Source organism: Cavia porcellus, unplaced genomic scaffold, assembly GCF_034190915.1.
Source record: "Cavia porcellus strain 051 isolate PalLab524CR breed Dunkin Hartley unplaced genomic scaffold, mCavPor4.1 scaffold_9, whole genome shotgun sequence".
In the NCBI taxonomy this organism is placed as follows: Eukaryota; Metazoa; Chordata; class Mammalia; order Rodentia; family Caviidae; genus Cavia; species Cavia porcellus.
This window is the reverse complement of record NW_026947492.1, coordinates 6,602,953-6,621,214: the sequence shown is the minus strand read 5'-3', so window position 1 is coordinate 6,621,214 and position 18,262 is coordinate 6,602,953. Positions and strand designations below refer to the sequence as shown.

The 18,262-nt window shown below is 44.5% G+C and overlaps 1 long non-coding RNA gene across 2 annotated transcripts in view; it reads left to right on the top strand.

Annotated features, from left to right (window-relative positions):
* LOC134477610 (uncharacterized) overlaps positions 1-17,339 on the top strand; it is a 38,128-nt gene extending 20,789 nt beyond the window's left edge. Inside the window, exons 2-5 of one of the 2 annotated variants that reach the window (XR_010049643.1) lie at positions 299-455; positions 4,967-5,043; positions 7,933-8,133; positions 8,550-17,339. This is a non-coding gene — a long non-coding RNA (uncharacterized LOC134477610). Of the gene's footprint in view, positions 1-298; positions 456-4,966; positions 5,044-7,932 lie in introns of both variants that reach the window. The other variant, XR_010049642.1, reaches the window with a different exon arrangement.
* Positions 17,340-18,262: the final 923 nt, after the last annotated feature.

Sequence of the window (18,262 nt, the reverse complement as noted above, 5' to 3'; positions counted from 1 at the left end):
GCTATCACCCTGCCAGTTCACATCTTCTTGGGCCCAGATCTTGCTCATGAGGATGGTTTCTTTGTGGCTACTTGTTTATCTTTAGCCATCTGTTTTGTCTGTTCCTTTGACCTGTATGGGACTCACATTTCACTCTTCTCTATTTCTTCCTTCTGCTCCACTATTCCCTATACTTGTTAGTTTTCATCTTTCGGGATATTCCTATCTGAGCCACGCTGAAAGAGCACTGGCTCTTACGTGAGGCACTAGGATCCTGAAGAAGTCACCCACACCTTTTTCTTGTTCTCTTCCTATCCAGGTACTTTTCATTATTGGAGACCAGTCAAATGTTCCAGCCTCTCCTCCAGTTGCGCTCCCATGTGTGGACAGATCTGGTGCACGAAATTGGAAACAAGGACTACCACAGAAAGACTTACAGAGGGAGAGGAGATTAATGAACGATAGCCTGAAGCCAGGTCAGCCTGGGGCAGCCTGTCATTTCCTCTTTAGACTTTAGAACAGAAACCATTCTGAATCATCAGAATTAAAGTAAGATTCTAACATCTAAAGTCCTTCAAAGGCTCTAGGAGACTAGCTTGTTTGGGCTGCAGGGAGTTAACCATTTGGAAAAGTAAACTCCAGAATTATGGGTTTTGTCTGTAGTCACCACTTAGCACATCCCCAGCCCTGATCATAGACACTGGGGAAAGACAGTATTGGAGACAGGAACAGCTGGGAGGAGAGATCAGCTTTGTCTGGAGAGCACTCTCTTCCTTTCCCAGGCAATCTTCACCATAGTGCGCTGTGGCCTCAGGGAGACCATCTCATGCTCCAAAGACTAATCAGTGAGCATGTGCTGAGCACTAATTCTATTTCCAGAACCTTGCCTGGTGGTCTGGGGACCAAAAGGAGAATACAGAACTTGCTCACAGAAACCTTAGCCTCCTATTCCTTTCGTGTCTTCCCTGCATCCAGGGAGAGACTAGGTTAACCCAAAATAGCAGTAGATTTAGACCCTGGCAAGGGACTTCCAAGATGCACAACAGGACAGTGACCCAGGGGTCCTGTTATAACTCTGCCTCTGGCCCAGCCTCTAACCCACTGTTCAGTAACAATTGCTTCTCTCACCTGGATCCAGACGTCTTTCAGCATCTGATCCCTGAGCTGCTAACTGAGGTTCTTAAATGTCTTCAGATGGCAGAACACCTGGAAGTCTTGATCCTCTTTGTAGAACAGCAGGAACTAGTCATCTCTTTAATTCTAATGCACAAATTATGAACAATTTTGCAAGCGGGAAATGTGTCTCTGTGGTAGGAGCATGCATATGCTGTACAAAATCAGAACTACACACAGGCAGACTCAGGGAAAAGCAGGCTGCTGAGTTCTGCTGCAACTCTTTGTTCATTTTTTTAATCCAGAGAGCACAGTGATAGATAAAATGTGGTGGGTATCAAAAGTTTAAGAAAATTTTATGGCAGGAAAAGCTTCATTGAAAAATTCTACCTGTTGAGTTTATGTCTCTTTTTTTGCTCAGATGAACCAAAAGAAGATACCCATATCTTGGCTTTAATGTTCTAACCTGACTAGCCCATTCTTCCCCTAGAGGCAAATCTGAAATCCACTCACCATGATGTTTTCATGGGCCACACTGATAATCAACAGAATAATGAAGCCCCCCCCCCCCCGCATTTGCCTAGTGGCTCTTGAGCTTCCTTTTATTTATTTCTTTTGCCAGGAACATGGAAATGTTAAGCCCACTCAGGACTGTCAAAAATACAGCTCTTAGATTTCTTACTAGCTGAGCTTGATCTTAGAAACTGCAGAGATGTTGAGCACCCCACCCGACTCGGTACCGTATCTCATGTAGAGTTACCATCCTCCTGTGGGGCGGTTCCACCAAGCTGAAAGGTCACATCTCCTGCAACTTACCTGGTTGCCTTCCTCGACTTTCCTCTACTTCCAAGCCTGCACTCGTGTTGAAGGAAATGAACCCCTGGTCTGAAAGTGGAATGGCCCCCTGTCCTCTCACAAGCTTCCCCTAGGTTTGAAGGAGGCTGGCACCTGATTAGAACATGGCATATTAGTGCTTCCAGAGGAAGTGGAGGAATTTATCTCCTCAGGGGTTCTGGCCAAATCCGAAGTAGTCCAGACAGATTTTGACTGTGAGTTCAACATTCACCTGAATGGTCACTGCGTGAAAGTCGGATCCCCAAAAGCCAGGAGGTCAGTGAATCTGCCCAGGAAGGACGGCAATCTGACCCCCTACACTGTTCTGCTCCCTTCTTATTTTGGTACTGGGGATTAAATCCAGAACCTTCCTACTGAAGGCTTCTTTTTTTTAATTTTGAGAGAAGACCTTGCTAAATCATTAAATTGCTCTGGCTGGGCTCAAACTTGAGCTCTTTCTGCATCAGTCTCTCAGAGTCCCGGGATTGTAGGTGCGCACCCTGGGACCTTGTGACAGAGAAAGGCTCGGTACTACTTCACCCCCGGGTCCAACCCCACTGCGGAACACTTCAGTGAAGAACAGAAAACCCATGAATGACACTTTCTGAATTCTCCTCTCCAAGTCTATTCACCTCTATCTCAGCTACCTTCCTGTCCAGTGCTCCTTCAGCAGACATGAATTACTGCTATCCCAGGCCAGCATTTTCAGTGGCTTTGGCTTGTAGACAAGGGTTTTGGTCTCTGTTTCACTTACTGCAATCATTTTTACAGTGAGTTTTCAAACTTTGTGAGAAACGTGCCTAATTTTTAAACACAATCTTCTCTGAACTCGCATAGATATCAGTGATAAGCTGCAGTTACCTTCGCTGATTTTAATATTCAGTGCTTTATAATTCACAGCTTTCAACCCAATGTAATGCTTTTGCCCCAACCACTGAATAGATTCTGGTAAAACTTAGCCAATTTGGGAACTCAGAAAGGACAGGTTTACTTGAAGGGTGAGGAGGATGAAAGGATGGGAGTGAGGTTTGGATTTGAGTACCGCAGACTGAGGCTAAGAAATATATCTAAATCCAATAGAGATCTAGAATTTACAGAGAGATCTGAGCTGAAGCTACAGATATTGTAGGATGTGTACAAGAAATGTTTCCTCTGTAACTGAACTGAATTGATTCTTCAAGTTCTCATTCACATGGGTGGGGTAGACATTAAATCACAGTTATTTCGTTTCCCTTGGCAGGAAATTTGCAGAAATGACATTCATCCCTCCATTTCTCTGTTTCCTATTTCCATATCCCACTGAATTGTGTCTCTTCCAAAATTTATATATTGAAGCCCAAACTCCTAATGTGACTATTTGGATATGGTACGGAAGTAAATAAGTGATAGGGTTGGGGTCCTAATCTAGTGGTATGAGCATCCTTGTAAGAAGAGAGAGACACTAAGGATGTGCACACACAGAAAAGGCCATGGAGGACACAGCCACGGAGTGCCCACCTGCAGGTCCAAGAGAAAGGAGAAGCCAGCCCTGCCCGAACCCTCGACCTTGGACTTCCAGCCCCCCAACTGTGAGAAAACGAATTTACGTCTATGCCTCCCAGGTTGTGTCTTTTGTTACAGCAGCTCTAGCAGACTAATACCCATTTGGAAGCCCATGATTCATTCTTCGACTTCTCCCCCTAGTGATGCTCCGGGCTGTGACACAGTCATATTGATATCTCTCCCTCCCTAACACTGTGTGGAGATCAGGAACAAACCTGGGCTGTGTGCAAGGGAAGGCTGTGGGTCTCTGCTTTATGTATCCCTAAATAGATGAGAATATGGAAAAAACTAAATTTAATTAATAATACAGCATTAGCTAATTTGTACATTGAACTCTATAATCTGAAAATTAAAAAAAATTTATCTTATTTGCAAGCTACTTGTGCAACATTTACAAAGCTTTACTATACATTAAGCCACAGAGGATTTTTTAATTCCCTCAAAGTAGAAATAATCCTAACTATCCTCTGACCGAAATACAACAAAATCAAGGTTAATTGCAAAACCAGAAACAGGAGACTCTATCCTCAAATTTTTAAAAAAAATTTCAGTTTAATACTCTTGGAACAAAGAGAAACCAACATTTTCAATAAGAAATAAGGCCGGGAGGAAATCTTACACATAATTACCTATAGGACAAAAGTAAAAGAGTGGAAAATTCATGACTTAAATAATTTAAAAAGCAGAAAAATAATCATTGAATTAAATATAAAAGTCAATCAATCAACCAATAAATAAGTTAAAGAAAACCAAAGATGCAATCAATCAAGAGGGAAATAGTGAATACAGAAGCCAGATTGTGGGGACGGAGGGAGCTGGAGGTGACAGGGAGAGGAGGAGGTGCAGCCAGAGAACAGAAGATGTAAACAACGCTTCCAAAGGCTGCGCTGTGAGGGAAAAGGAGGACACAGGGTAGTAGCTGAGCATGGAAGCTGCTTTGATCGGAAAACACTAAATATTTTGACAGTAGAGGAAATGGCAAGTCGGGTGCCAAAAGAAGTCAACTTTGCAGAGATGAGTAAGAAACGGAGTTCACAGTTGAAACATGCAGTAGGGAGTGCAGATGTTTGAGATCCGAAGCAAGAACTCTGTGCTAAATGGGAGGCAAAGACGAGGGAAACACAGAATTACACTCGACCCTCATCTGTATGGGCTCCGCACTCGTGGATTGGAAAAAATTTTGAAAAAACTTGTTTGCAACGAATGTGTACAGACTTTTTCCTTATTATTATTCCCTAATCAATACAGTATAATGCTTAGTTATATAAAGTGTGCACATTGTATAAGACAGTAATCTAGAGATGACTTAAAATACACGAGAGGATTGTGTAGGTTATAGCAACTTCTCATTTTATATAAAGGATTTGAGCACTCATGGATTTTGTACCTTAGGGCGAATTGGAGTCTGGAACCAGTCTCCCATAGATACTGTTGAAGGCCCAGATAACTCAGTAAGTTAGTAGGAGGTCCATCTGCTAAGAAGTATCATTTCCTACAGCGCTCCTGGCATTTGGGTGCAAAAGAGATTTGGAGCTCACAGAAGGCTGGCACTTCCCTGGACAGGTGGAACACAAGGTAAGGCAGAAGAGACGGCTGTTTATTGATCCCTTCAAAAGGCATTTATGGAGCGCTGGTTGATGAAAGGCAACAGGATGGTACACGGGGAAGTATCAGATCCAAGTTCAGCCTCACCGCTATAAAATATGTCTTTGAACAGTTTAGTCTCTTCTTGTCTGTTTTTTGTTTTCTTTTTTTTTTCATCTGTGAAAACATGAGGACAAAAACCTGTCTTTGGGGGTTGTAATGCTATCCTGTGGATCTGGAATGTCCCTGAAAGATCCATATATTAAAGGCTTGGTCCTCAGCCTGTAGCACTATGACAAGGTGATGGATGGGTCCTAGTGGACATAAGTTAGGTCACTAGGAGTATTGGGACTCCTACCGTCTCTCTCATTCATTCTCTCTCTCTCTCTCTCTCTCTCTCTCTCTCTCTCTCTCTCTCTCCTTCCTTCCTTCTTGGCTACAAAATGAGCAACTTGCTCCATCACACACTCCGCTCCATGTGCTCATTTCACCACAAGCCCAAAACCAATGGAGCCAAGTGACTGTGATCTGAAAGCTCTGAAATCATGAGCCAAAATAAACCTTCTCCCTTACAAGTTAATTGTCTCAGGTATGTTCTCATAGTGCTGGAAAACTGACTAGTACAACTGCTGACAAGATTAAATAAGTTTACTCAAATAGAGAATTCAGTATAGAAATTTCATTTCTGGCCATGACAGAGTTGCAAACACTAGCACAGGCTTTCACCATACAGCACTACACAACTGAATCAAGTGTACTACATACTGTTTTCAGGAACAGTCCTGAAGAGTCTCAGGCCTGTGTCCACTGGCCCCAAGGCTAGAGACAGCTTCTCAACTGCAGCACAGACAATGGAACCTAAACAGAGTCCAGCTGACCTGATGAGCTAAGACAGCAAAGGTCCAATTTTGGAGCTGCTGAAGTAAGTGGTGCTTGTGGAGCTGGCTTATAATGGAGGAGGAATTCACACAGATGGGACCCAAAGTTCTATGTATGAGGATATATTCATTGGCAAGGGCTGCTGCAGCAAAGTCCCACAGCCACAAAGTGGGTATCTTGGTTACTTTTTCTGTATCTTCTTAGCATCGGCTGAGATGAAAAGTTATGCATTGGGAATAAGGATCATGGCTCAAAGCAAAAGGACCTTTAGACTCACCTGAGCAAAGCCTAAAGCAGAACGGAGGAAAAATTGTAATGAATTAACTCCCTGCCAAAACAAAATGCAACACGTTAAAGGAGAATAACATAATCCAGACTTCTTATAATATATCACTTGCAATTTATAGCCTACAATAATAAATTACTAGGCATATCAAGAGATATGAAAATATTACCACAAAAATAAAAGATTTCAATGGAAACAGACTGAGATGATCTAGATGCCAAAATTAGTAGATAAGGACTTGGAAGCAGTTGTTATAAATGTGCTAAGGAGTGCATTAGTTAATTTTCTCATTGCTAGAACAAAGTAGCTGACATCCAAATGTTAGAGAGGGGAAAGTTTATTTTGTGAAGGTTTTGGTACATGGTCAGCTAGCTCCAAGGCTGGGTGGCACAGAGCAGAGGGGAATTGCAGAGAAGAAAGTGTTTGCAGAATAGCAATCAGGAAGCAGCAAGCAGGGAGCCTCCTTTTCCCTTTAGATCCCACCCAGAGTACCCCCAGTGTAGACGTCTGTCTTCAGTAAATACATTCAGCCACACCCCTGGTAGGGCTTCTATTATATACACCCAGAACTATACTAAACCAAGCAGTGGGCTAATCCAGATATCCCTCTTTAACCCAGCTTCACACACCCATGATCCACCCACTTACCCCCACCCTCACCTAGGAGGGCATGAGGCTTTGGGGGGACATCTAGATATAAACTGTAAGAGGGATTAACATATTCATAATGAGAGGGAAAAACGTAATCATAGTGAGTAGCAAAAATTGAATCTCAACAGAAAAATCACACATACCCTCCCTTTTCTTTTAAAGAAATGAAATACTGGGCTGAAAAGTCAACATCTGAAATGAACAGTTCATTATATGATTTTAACAGCAGATTGGAGATAGTAACAGTGAGAGCTTACAATGACTTTCCCATCACTGAAACAAAATACTTGATACCCCAATTTAAAGAAAGAGAGGCTTATTTTGGCTCATGCTCTTCAGAAGATTCAGTGCATAGTCAGTGGAGTCAGACCAGTTCTGTCATGCTTTCAAACCATCTTTCCTATTGCCTTGATGCAAAGAACTTGATTTCTTTTTAATGCTAATCTTTTCAGCAATCACCTTCTCTCCGTTGCCCCAAGTTTGTCTTCATTCACTTCTGGTGAAACTGCAAACTCTTCACATTTCTGGCTCTACTACTTTGACTGTAACGTAGAGATAGCATCATAGAAGGACAGGGCAGAGGGAAGCTGTTTACTGCCTGGCAACAGGCACCAAACAGAGAAGGGAGAATCTGGGAAGAAACATACAGCCTTGCAGATCATACCCCCAGGGCCCCACTCCCCCCAACAAGTTCTCACCTCTGAACGCAATACTCTCAGGGAACATTTTAGATCCAAGCCATACCTTTCTACCCTGGCTCCCAAAAGGCTCATGTCCACCTCATTCAAAATGCATTTAATCCATCTCCAATAGTTGTCATAGTCTTAATCCTTCTAACATTGCTGAAAAGTCCAAATCCAAAGTCTCCTCTGAGATTCAAGGAAAACTTAGCTGTGAGCCTCTGTAAAAATTAAAGACTTCCAGCGTACAATGGTACAAAATAAATATTCCTGTTCAGAAAGGGAGGAATAGGGGTATAAAAGGAATGGGACCAAAGCACGCAAGACCAAAACCCAGCAGGACAATCATTAAATCTTAGTTTTCATGTCCAATTCCTAAAACAGGGTGTAGCAAGATGTGAACTCCAGAAAAAGCCAAGGTGCGCCCTCCCATGAGCCAGTGGCAGCCTTGTGGGTCAGGAGGAGAACCAAGAAGCCAACCCACACCCTCCCGTGAGCCAATGGCAGCCATACAGCCTGGAGGGAAACCAAGTTAAAGGAGGAGGATTTGTTTTGGCTCATGATTTTCATAGGAGTCAGTCTGTGGTGAGTTGCTCAAAGGCAGAAATGGCATGATAGTAGGTATGACATGGGAAAACTGCTCACCCCGTGACAGTGAGAAAGCTGGGAAGGACAGAAGTCAGAAAGGAATGCATCTTTCCACGCTTCCAGTGACCCGTTCCCTCTGACAAGGCCCCACTTCTGAACACAAGATTGTTGGGGGATATTTTAGATCTGAACCATTATATTGGCCATGAACTCGAAGATAGAGCCCCAGAAATTATCTACTCAGAAGAAGAGAGAGAGAAAATATTGAAACAAAATGAACAGTAATCTGTAGGGAAAAAATGTAAGGCCATCTAATATATTCGTAATTAGAATCCCCGAGGGAAAAGAGAGAATAGGCTGGGAAAAATACACAACACAAAACAGTAAAAACTTCTCAAAATTTGGTGCAACAGATTAATAACTTACAGATCCAAGAAGCTACTAAGCCCCAAGCAAAGGAAATTAACATCTAGGCACAGGATAATCAAACTGCTGAATGTTGTCAAATCAGCCGGAGAGAAATGACATACCACACACAAGGGAACAATGTCACCATTAGAGGCTGAATCCTCGGAAGACCCAGTGGAAGTCAAGATGTGATGCAGAATATATTTAAAACTGTTGACACAACAAAACAAATAAAAAATTTATCCACCCAGCATTGCATATCGAGTAAGAATATTCTTCAAAATTGAGAGTAAAATAAAGTCCTTTTCATATAAATAAAAACAGGAAGAACATATCACCAATAAACCTGCGTTACAACAAATAGAATAGGAATCTTGTCTGACTAATGGAAAATAACAGATAGAGCCTCAGAAAAAACAAGGGAAAAAATAGAGCCCTGAATTGACTTACATTGCAAGTTCTAGCCTGTTTACCTGGATTTACTGCCTTCCTCCCCTATGCTCCTGATCACTTTTTCTCTCTCTGCACCTTAAATACCTTCCTTAGAAACTTCCTGTGAACTGAGTTCCTGGTGCTCTGAGAAGCCCATAGGCTTGGGACCACCAGGACCATACTTAAGTTTCCTGTTTGCCTGTCCAGCAAGTAATTTGGGAAAGTTCCTGGGGCCCACCGCTAAGGAAACATTCAACCCAAGCCAATTAGGCAAACTTTCCAACACAGCATTTATAGCCATGAGAAATATTAGAGGAGAAGGGGGATCTTATGACCAAAACTCTTCAGTGCACATGCAAACTGGCTGAAAAGATCCCAAAGGTGTTGTCCACAGATGGGAATCCAAGAGAAATCACTTCAGTGTAAAAAGCAGCTATCAGAACGTCTATTTTTATGTACTTATTAACTAAAATTTTATTTTGGTGTGTTTATACCTCATGTGGTAGTATAGCAGGGCATGGATACAATGGATAAATAATACAAAGCATACACAAACAACAAGTTGGGAGATGGCTGAGTCCAGAGGGATTGGGACCTGATGGCAGAAATCACTTTACACGTTTCATCTTAGGACTCATCACTGGTGTATGCTACGAGATTTCTGAGGTAGGTCTGTGAATTAACTGCATCAGGATCACCTAGTAAATTGTTTTAAAACACAGATTCCCAGGTGTCAAGTCCACAGATGGGGAGTCAGAAGCTCTGTGCTAGAGAACCAGTTAAATCTGAGGTTTTTTTTAAACTAGCAGAAAAAAATTCCACGACCTTTTGTGTATGGATGATCTAGGAGCCATGGTAAGTGCATTACAGGGGAACTGACCATTGCTTGTCAAGCTCCAGAGGATGCTGGATAAAGATTGTGAATGAGTGGGGGAACCGTTCAGATGTTTTGCCCAGCAGGGAGAAGGCAGGGAAAGGCACAATTCAATGCTCAGTGAGGTTGGGTTCAGCCATCTGACTAGACCCTTTAGAGAAAGTGAAGCCACCGTTGATCTTGAAGCTCCTGAGTGTCTCACGGAAGCCAGTGATGGGCCTATTCTGCTGGCCGAAGCTCGGTGAACAACTGTTCTCCCCAGGGTTGCTCCAGATCATTGCCCCGCCTCCAGCCCTAATTCAGACCCTCAGCATCTCGCACCTGTGCTTGACAAGCCAACAGCACGAGGAAAACAAGACTTCCGAGAAACAACAAACAGGTGCAGTCAGGATCCTAATTCTAACAAACCAAATGTTAAAAGTTGTTTTTAAACCAGTCAGCAGACTATGAATGTAGACTGAGTGATGACACAGAAGAGTCCACCTTAATGTTCTAGGTGTATAAATGCCAGTGAGTTACATAAGAACAGCTCCTTTTTAAAAATGAATCCATGGAAGTATTTGGAGATGAAATGACATGATGTCTGGGTGTTTTAAAAAAATTTAATAAAAATAAAGAAAAGACAAATGACAGGAAGAAAAAAGGGGAAGGGAGGCAGTGTGACAAGATCTGGGTAAGACTGAATCTGGTTTCTGGGTTTTATGAAAGGTTCACTATACTGTTCTCTTTATTTTTGTGTATCTTTGAAATGTTTATTTAAAATGTTTTCGGGGGCCAGGGATTTAGCTCAGCGGCATAAGCGCCTGCCTGGCAAGCACTGGGTCATAAGTTTGACCGCTGGTACAAAAAAAAATTGTTTTCATAAATAACCAAAACAGTATCTTGTACACAATGTGCATTATGTAAGGATCAGCATTGGCTACCACACTTGGGTGGCAAACACAGTCTACCACACGGAGGCCAGCAGGACTCTAAATACATACAGAAGATGATACCAGATGGTGGCAGAGGCTGTGAAAAACAAGCTTGAGATGGAATGGTCAGAAAAAGATCAGAATCAACAATATGTGAGCCGGGGCCTGGACAGCATGCGAAAGAGGCAGCCGTGCAGAGATTTGTGGGGGCAGAGAGCTCTTGGCAGAGGGAGAGGCATGTGCAAAGGTCCACCCTGTTCCAAACAGATGGAAGGCAGCAAAGCTAGGTTCAGGGAGGAAGCGAAGAAGAAGGAGGTGGCTCAGGAAGGTGGGAAGTGGCCAGATTACTTGGGACCTTTGCAGGCAGCAAGAAAAGAGGTAATGGCAGGTTAGCAAGGTGGAATCCTGTGGTGCGCAGGCGCAAAACACTTAGTAAAATTCTTACCGTGAGAAACTTGATAGACAGATCAAACCAAGTATAGATCAATCCTGTAACTATAAGGGAAAAGAACCACAGTATTAATATCTATGAACAGCTCCTCCATTTTTTATCAAGATACTATTAAGAAATGAGTACAGATAATATCTGAAAGTTTTTCAAAAAAATTTAAAAAGGGAATAACATAGAGAGAACCCAGATATTTGTGTTTTCTTAGGTATAGGAAAACAGATCCTAGATCCCAAATTACAAAAAAATAAGACTAGAAAGTCTTCAAGCAGTAAAGACTCATGAAATTGTGGGCATAGCTCAGGTGTGCATGAGTCCTGGGGTCAAACCCCAGCTCCAAATAAGCAAACAGTAAGTTGTTATTGAAAATTCTCTCATAGAGACTTAGTCCTATGTCAAAGTCACATTAAAAATGTTGTCTTTTGCACCCACCCTGACGCAGAGGGCCCTGATACAGTGATTGGGAAGCTAGCTGACAAAGATACTTGAGGGTGCAAAAGAAAAATTAATAAATAACGATGATAATAATAGCAGGTTTGACAACTGTGTCTAACAAAGAAACTTAGGCGTGGTTTCTGACATCAGGAATGGGCTGGAAGCAAATAAAGCCAGAAACTGTTTTTGAAAAAAAACTGTATTATGAAAACACCATGAATGTGCCCTGAAACAGGATCTGCTATTGGAACTTGAGTCCACACTCCTCTCTCAAAAGGGCACAGGCGGGCATCAGCCTGCCTCAGTTGTGGAGCACCAGGGGAGACTCAGCCCCAGGGCCAGTGCCAATGGCCAGTGTGATGACAGCCGAGGAATAATCTCTCAGGTGTAGAGCCAAGGGCTTGAGAGAACAGTGCTCACCGGAGCTTAGGGTCTAACAGGAGTGTTCTCCACCGCCAGGACAGGAGGTCTTACTCAGCCCTGTGAACTAGAGGGGCGCCTTTGCGTAGAGTTTCTGTCTGCTCCTTCGTCTCATTGCAGGAAGAAAATATTTATTGTGAACGGGGTTATAGCATCGCCCTTCATGTCTACCAGGAACCTTAGAATGTGACCTTATTTGGAAAAGGTGCCTTTGCAGATGTAATTTCAATCAAGGATTAAGATGAAATTATCTTGAATTAAGGTGAGCCTTGAATCCAATAATAGTATCCTCATAAGACAGAAAAGGACACACAGGGACAAAAGTCATGTAATGATAAGGTAGAGGTGGGAATTATGCTGCCACAACCTAAAGAATGCCAAGAGACACTACAAGTTTGAAGATTTTTTCCCAAAGCTCCCAGAGTGAGGGTATAGCTTCCATGTGGATTTCTGGCCTCCATAACTGTGAGAAAATACATGTGTGTTGGTTTAAGTTACATCAGTTATTTTTGTTTATGTTTATGGTGTTTTGTTAAGGTGGCTATTACAATTTAGATCTAAAATGTCCCCTGAAATTTTCATGTGTGTGGAAGGTGGATCTTGGGGAAACCTCTACTTACCAGTGGATTCGTCCATTGATAAGTTCAGCGGCTGGGCCTGCTGTTAGGAGATTGTTAGGGATTAAAAACTGGGGGTCAACTTAACGACAGCAGGATTAAATCACCATGGGGCTGAGCGGAGATGTTCCACCTGAGGAAAGTTGCCAGCATAAATAGAGACATGGAGAAGACGAGTTAGGCATTGTGGGTTCTCCTGTGTGTTGCTGTTTGAGCCGTTGGTTCTCCTGGAGGAGCTCGTCATGACCAGCTTCCCCAGTGCGAGTTTGATCACTGTCATCAGAGGAGCTTGGGACTTTGTTGGTGAGAGTGGCTGTGGTTCACTTTGGGGAGCTCTGGCCCTTACATCGAGCCTTATTTTCTGGCTCTGGAGGGGAAGACATGTGCCACTTAATCTCTAGGACAAACTCATCATGCTGGCTTTCTGGCATGTACTTGACTGTGCTTATCGTCAGAGGAACTCTGGGCCTCCATGTTGCTGAGGATGGCTGTGGTGCTTTTCAGAGCAGCCCTGGTTCTTGTTTTGTGTGTGACTTCTCAGCTCCAGTGTAGAACCCTCAGCCTAACAGCACAGCTCCTTCGCCCCGCTGGCATAGACTTTCTAGCTTCTGCTGCTGACCTTTGGGCCTTCCCAGCACAGATCTGTAAAAGACACTGGCATGAGTCTTTCTCGTGGGCTGTACACCTCCAGTTGGACTTATGGGAGGCCCTGTCATGAGCTCCGGGTCTTCAGCTGGACTCCTGCAGGACATTGCTGTGGGATTCAGGCCATTGGCTGAATATTCCAGGTCTTTAGCCTTGTGGACAGATTTCCTGCACTCTCTTGTGTTAACTCAGGGTGACCATCATAAAATAATAGCAAAATTCTGTGTCCTGATGCTAATTGTTCTCCTCTCAACCCCTGACTACCACAGAGGGGGAGCCTGGTTGGAGGGCGCTCACAGGCGTGTGACCCAGAAGAACGCATTCTTGTCCCCAGTTTCTTGCCCCCTTCACTCCCGGCTTCCTGGCTGCCACGTGCTGAGCACCTTTCCTCGGCCTTTCCCCCTCTGCCACCAGCCAGCTGACTACGGACTGAAACTGTGAGCCAAACCAACCTCTCCTCCTTTCAACTGTGGCTGTCAGGTAGAGGGACAGGACAATGACCAGGACAGCTGCCTAAGGAGTAAATGCAGGGCGTACCTGCCTTTGAAAGCCCTGCCTAATGCTGATGCCGAGCGTTCCTGTTTGGGTTTAGTTGTTAGCAGGCAGCTGGTCACATCTAACTACAGGGAAAATGTAACTCTGCCTTGTACCAAGAAGGGAGAGAAGATTAGTCACTGCGCAAAGTGCTCTTACTAAAATGTTCTGACAATGCATAGCAGGACAGTTGCCTCTTTGGTATATTGCCCAGGGGGTGGGAGCTAGGATCAGACAACTGGCTTTTGGCCCACAGGTTTGCTTTTCTATGAGGACTCGTGACCAGATTTGATGGAGAGAGCTACATGGCACCCAGGGATCCTGAACTTTAAAATATTTGCAAAAGTGGATGGGATCTGGCCCCCACCCCACCCCTGCTTTGGAGATAAGTATATTGCGTATATAGGAGGAAGAGTATAAACATGTAATGACCAGAAGACAGATTGTAGCAGAGACTGCTAGCTCTTCACCAAAAACCAATCTCTCCTTCCTCCCAACACAGGAAGAATATATTTTCCAGCCCTGCCTGTAACCAGATGTGGCTGAGACTGAGTATTATCCAAAGCAGTGGATGGTGGATCCTGAGGGTGTAGAGAAAGCCAGCTACAAAACACAGACTCTCACCCTGGACACTTAAACTTCTATTACAATCGAGCCGTGTGTATTTTTATGCTTTTGTTACATCAGGGAGCACTGTCCTATAGAGCCAGTGGAAGAGATAAGCATGAGTTTTGTGTAGACAAAAGTTAAATTTTAGATGCATGTTAGACACTGAAATGTACCCTTCATGTACATTTCACTGTACATGTACATGTACATGTACACTGCAATGGCTTAAACATAAAATGTTCCCCCAAAACCTCATGTCTTTACAGGTGGGGCTTTCACAAAGCAATTAGATCCAGGAGGTACTACAGTCATCAGCAGATTAACCCATTGATGAATTATAGCTGAGTGTGCTGTTGTCAGGTAGAGACTTTTTTGGAGGAGGTGTGTCACTGAGAAACATGACCTGAAAGAACAGATTCTTCACCCCATACATTTTTCTGCTCTCTCTGGATCTCCCCCTGTCCCTCTGCTTCCAGCCACCATGAGGTGAAACTTTCCTCTACTGTGTGTCTCTGCCATGATGTGGCCTTGAAGTCAGCTGACCATGGGCTGAACCCTCCAAAACCATAAGTCAATAAACCACTCCTTGAAATTGCAGGTACCTGGTATTTTGTCCCAGCAAAAGAAAAGCTGAATCATAAACTATGCAGTTGAATATGGGACTTGGTGGAACATGCAGAACAGGAGCTACAAATTTGGGAGTCACTGGCACATAAGAAAAGTGACAGAAGCAGATGAGACATGGGAGAAGATGCAGGACAGGCGACCTAACGGGTCAAGGAACCCTTGAGAGGTAATTTCATATGCAAAGTTCTAGCAGAGGAAGTTGAAGGAATCATTCAAGGAGACCGAGAAGCAGCTGTCCCTGGTGATGCGTGCCTGGGATCCCAGCAATCAAGAGGCTGAGGCAAGAGAGTTGCTGAGAGTTCTAGGTCAGCTGGGCTACATCATGGGTTCAAGGCTAGGCTGAACTACACAGAAGATCCTGTCTCAAAAAAGCAAAAAACCCCAGACAAACAAAAAGAAGCTGCAGAGTGATCTGCGGGGAAACTAGGAGAGCATTGCCAACAGACCCCAGGTACGTAGAAAGCCTCTGGAGAGAAGGCAAGGTGAAGTCAGCAAAGTTGTTATTGCAGTTTACAAGGTGGAGCCACTGGGGACCTTGACAAGGTGATTTTAATGGGGTAAAAGGCCAAATGTCACTCAAGCTCTTGTAAGTAGAACAGAAAATGTATCCATAGGCAGCTTCCTATAAAGTTTTGCTATCCAAAGGAAAAGGGCACTTTGGGTGGCAGCTAAAGGGATGCAGGATCAAGGAAACGTTTGCTAAAATGGAAAATGTTTATCGGCTTATGGGAATGATCAGGTAGGTGGGGATAAATGGAGGTGGGGAGAAAAGAGAAAAGCATACCTAAGAACTCAGAAAAACAGGGTAAGATCCAGGCCCCACCAGGAGGAGTCAGATTTTGACAGTGGGATGAGCATGTCACCTGTCAATACCAGACATGGGAGTCCTTCATCACTGTGGGCCTAGCCCTGCCTGGTTTGTGGTATCAGGGATTAATGATGCCTCCCAGAGCAGGGCATGGTTGCAGTATACCTGTGATCCCCGCACTCAGGAGGCTGAAGCAGGAGGATCACCACAAGTCTGAGGTCAGCCTGGGCTACATAGTGAGTTCGGGGCTAGCGTGAACTGTGTACCAAGACCCTATCTCAAAAAAGAAAAACCAAAAACAAACAAACAAAAAAATATGGCTCCCATGTTCTGAAAACAGAGAACCAGCCAGGGAAGCATGATACGGGAGACTATCATTATGGTGATTATGACCCAGGTGGTCCCTTGTATATGGATCGTGGTGCTTCTTTCTTTTATGATCCCTGAGACTTCAGAGAAATCTAATTTAAAATTTTCAGCCTGCTGCCAGCTGCCCTGGGGCAAAGGAAAGGAAAGGTCAAGTAGCCATGCGTGGAATAAGGGCTTAAGAACAAACTCTGGTCTGCAAAAGATTTCTGAGAGTCAGTAGTCATCCAGTGAGGCCTATGAGGTTCCATTTGTCACCCCAACCCGCTTTTTAAACACTATCCAGCAGCGCTCAACCACTGAGCTATATTCCTAGCTCTTTTCATTTTGAGACAAGGTCTCTCTGACTTTCCCTGGCAGGGCTCAAACTTGCAACCCTTCTGCCTCAGTCTCCCTCAGTCCTTCTGGGATTTGAGGATGCACCACAGCTGCCAGCTCTGCTGCCAATTTGCACATCCTTTCCTTCCTAGGGGGGTGTGTTAGGAAGCAAGACCTTTTCCTCAGGTTGCCCTTAGTCCAGTGATCACACATGAATTTCCCCTTTTGTCCACCTGGTGTCACCAGAAGCTCACTCTACGCCGAAGATCTCACTGGAGTGGAGGAAAAAAAGTGAAATGCTTGCTGCTTGTTTTTAAAAATGCTAACAGGTGACGTGGAGCCAGGGTAGGCTTTTCTCTGAGGAGTTTCACAGTGTCGGAGGGGTCTTTGAAGCCAGCTAGCTGATTTCCCCTAGGATGGCTGCAGATGCCAAAAGACAGAGATCTGCCACCTTATGGCCACATCCACTCAAGCGATCTGTAGACCCAAGTGCCCAGGGGTGAAACGGAGGCCTTACCCAAATGAGGGGGGCAGTGGGAGGCTTAGAGCAGCCACCAGGCTCGCTCACCACCTGAAGGACAGACCTCCTTCAAGGTGGATGACAACTTTGGCACTGTTCCATCCCGGGCTAGCAGGAAATTGGGGATTCCAGGAAGCATCTTAACGCAGCCTCCTGCCATCACCCGCAAGCTCTCAGTGACCTGGTGCAAGGCACTCAACTCCCTTTTGCAGCCCTTGGTAGACAAGCTTTTGGGGCACTGGATTTTATCCTAGTTGGTCTTCCTTCTGTGTTAGACGATGCTCCAGGTGTCCCTGAGGTTAGAACTGACTGCATATTCCAGTTAAGCCTCATAAGGATGGAAAAAGTGGGATTTAAATAGTTTGTTTGTGGGAAGAATAATGGAAGAAAAAGAGGATAGAGATATTGGTACAGGACTTCTGGAAATACCCCCACGGACTTGCACTTCAAGCAGTTTTAAATGTCCATTCTGTCGCACAAATGTGGACCATATTCTACATTCTGCCCTCACCCAATCCTACCCAGACCCTGTGGAGCAGAGACCGGGAGAAACCAGGGCAGCTACAAAGTTCCAGTAACTTCCGAGATCCCCTGATCTGCAAAGCCCCTGCCACCATTGCCCACTAGGTGGTGACAGAGTCCCAGCAATGCCCGCAGCCGCTGTGATTAGCTCCAGACTCCATACTCCTGGGTGCCCCTTCCGTGGGCTTGTGGCCTGGGAACGAATGTCAAGGCCACCAGGTCCTCCTGTTCCAGGCCAGCCTGAGCCCACCCGCACTTATAACTCACATTTTATAGCACTCTAGTGACTAGAAATCTGATTCACCCATCTTCCTCCAGCTGGCTAACCGTGCTGAAGACAGGCATCCAGGTATTGCCCCATTTTACAGCTGAGAAAACGGGACATTAGAGAGGCTTTGAGATGCAGTCAGGGCTACAGAGTGCTCCGCAGAGCTGGCCTCCAACCCAGGTGTTTTGTTGTTTCTGTTTTTTACTGTGAATCCCAAGTTCTTCCTGCCAAATCTTGCTGTCTTTCCTTTTCCTCAGAGGTACCCAGCGCGGGAGCCACAGAGCTATTTCCAATCAGAGGAGAGCCAGGGGCTCGATTCTGTGAGTGCCTGTGCTGTCCCCACCTCCCAGCTGGTTTTCAA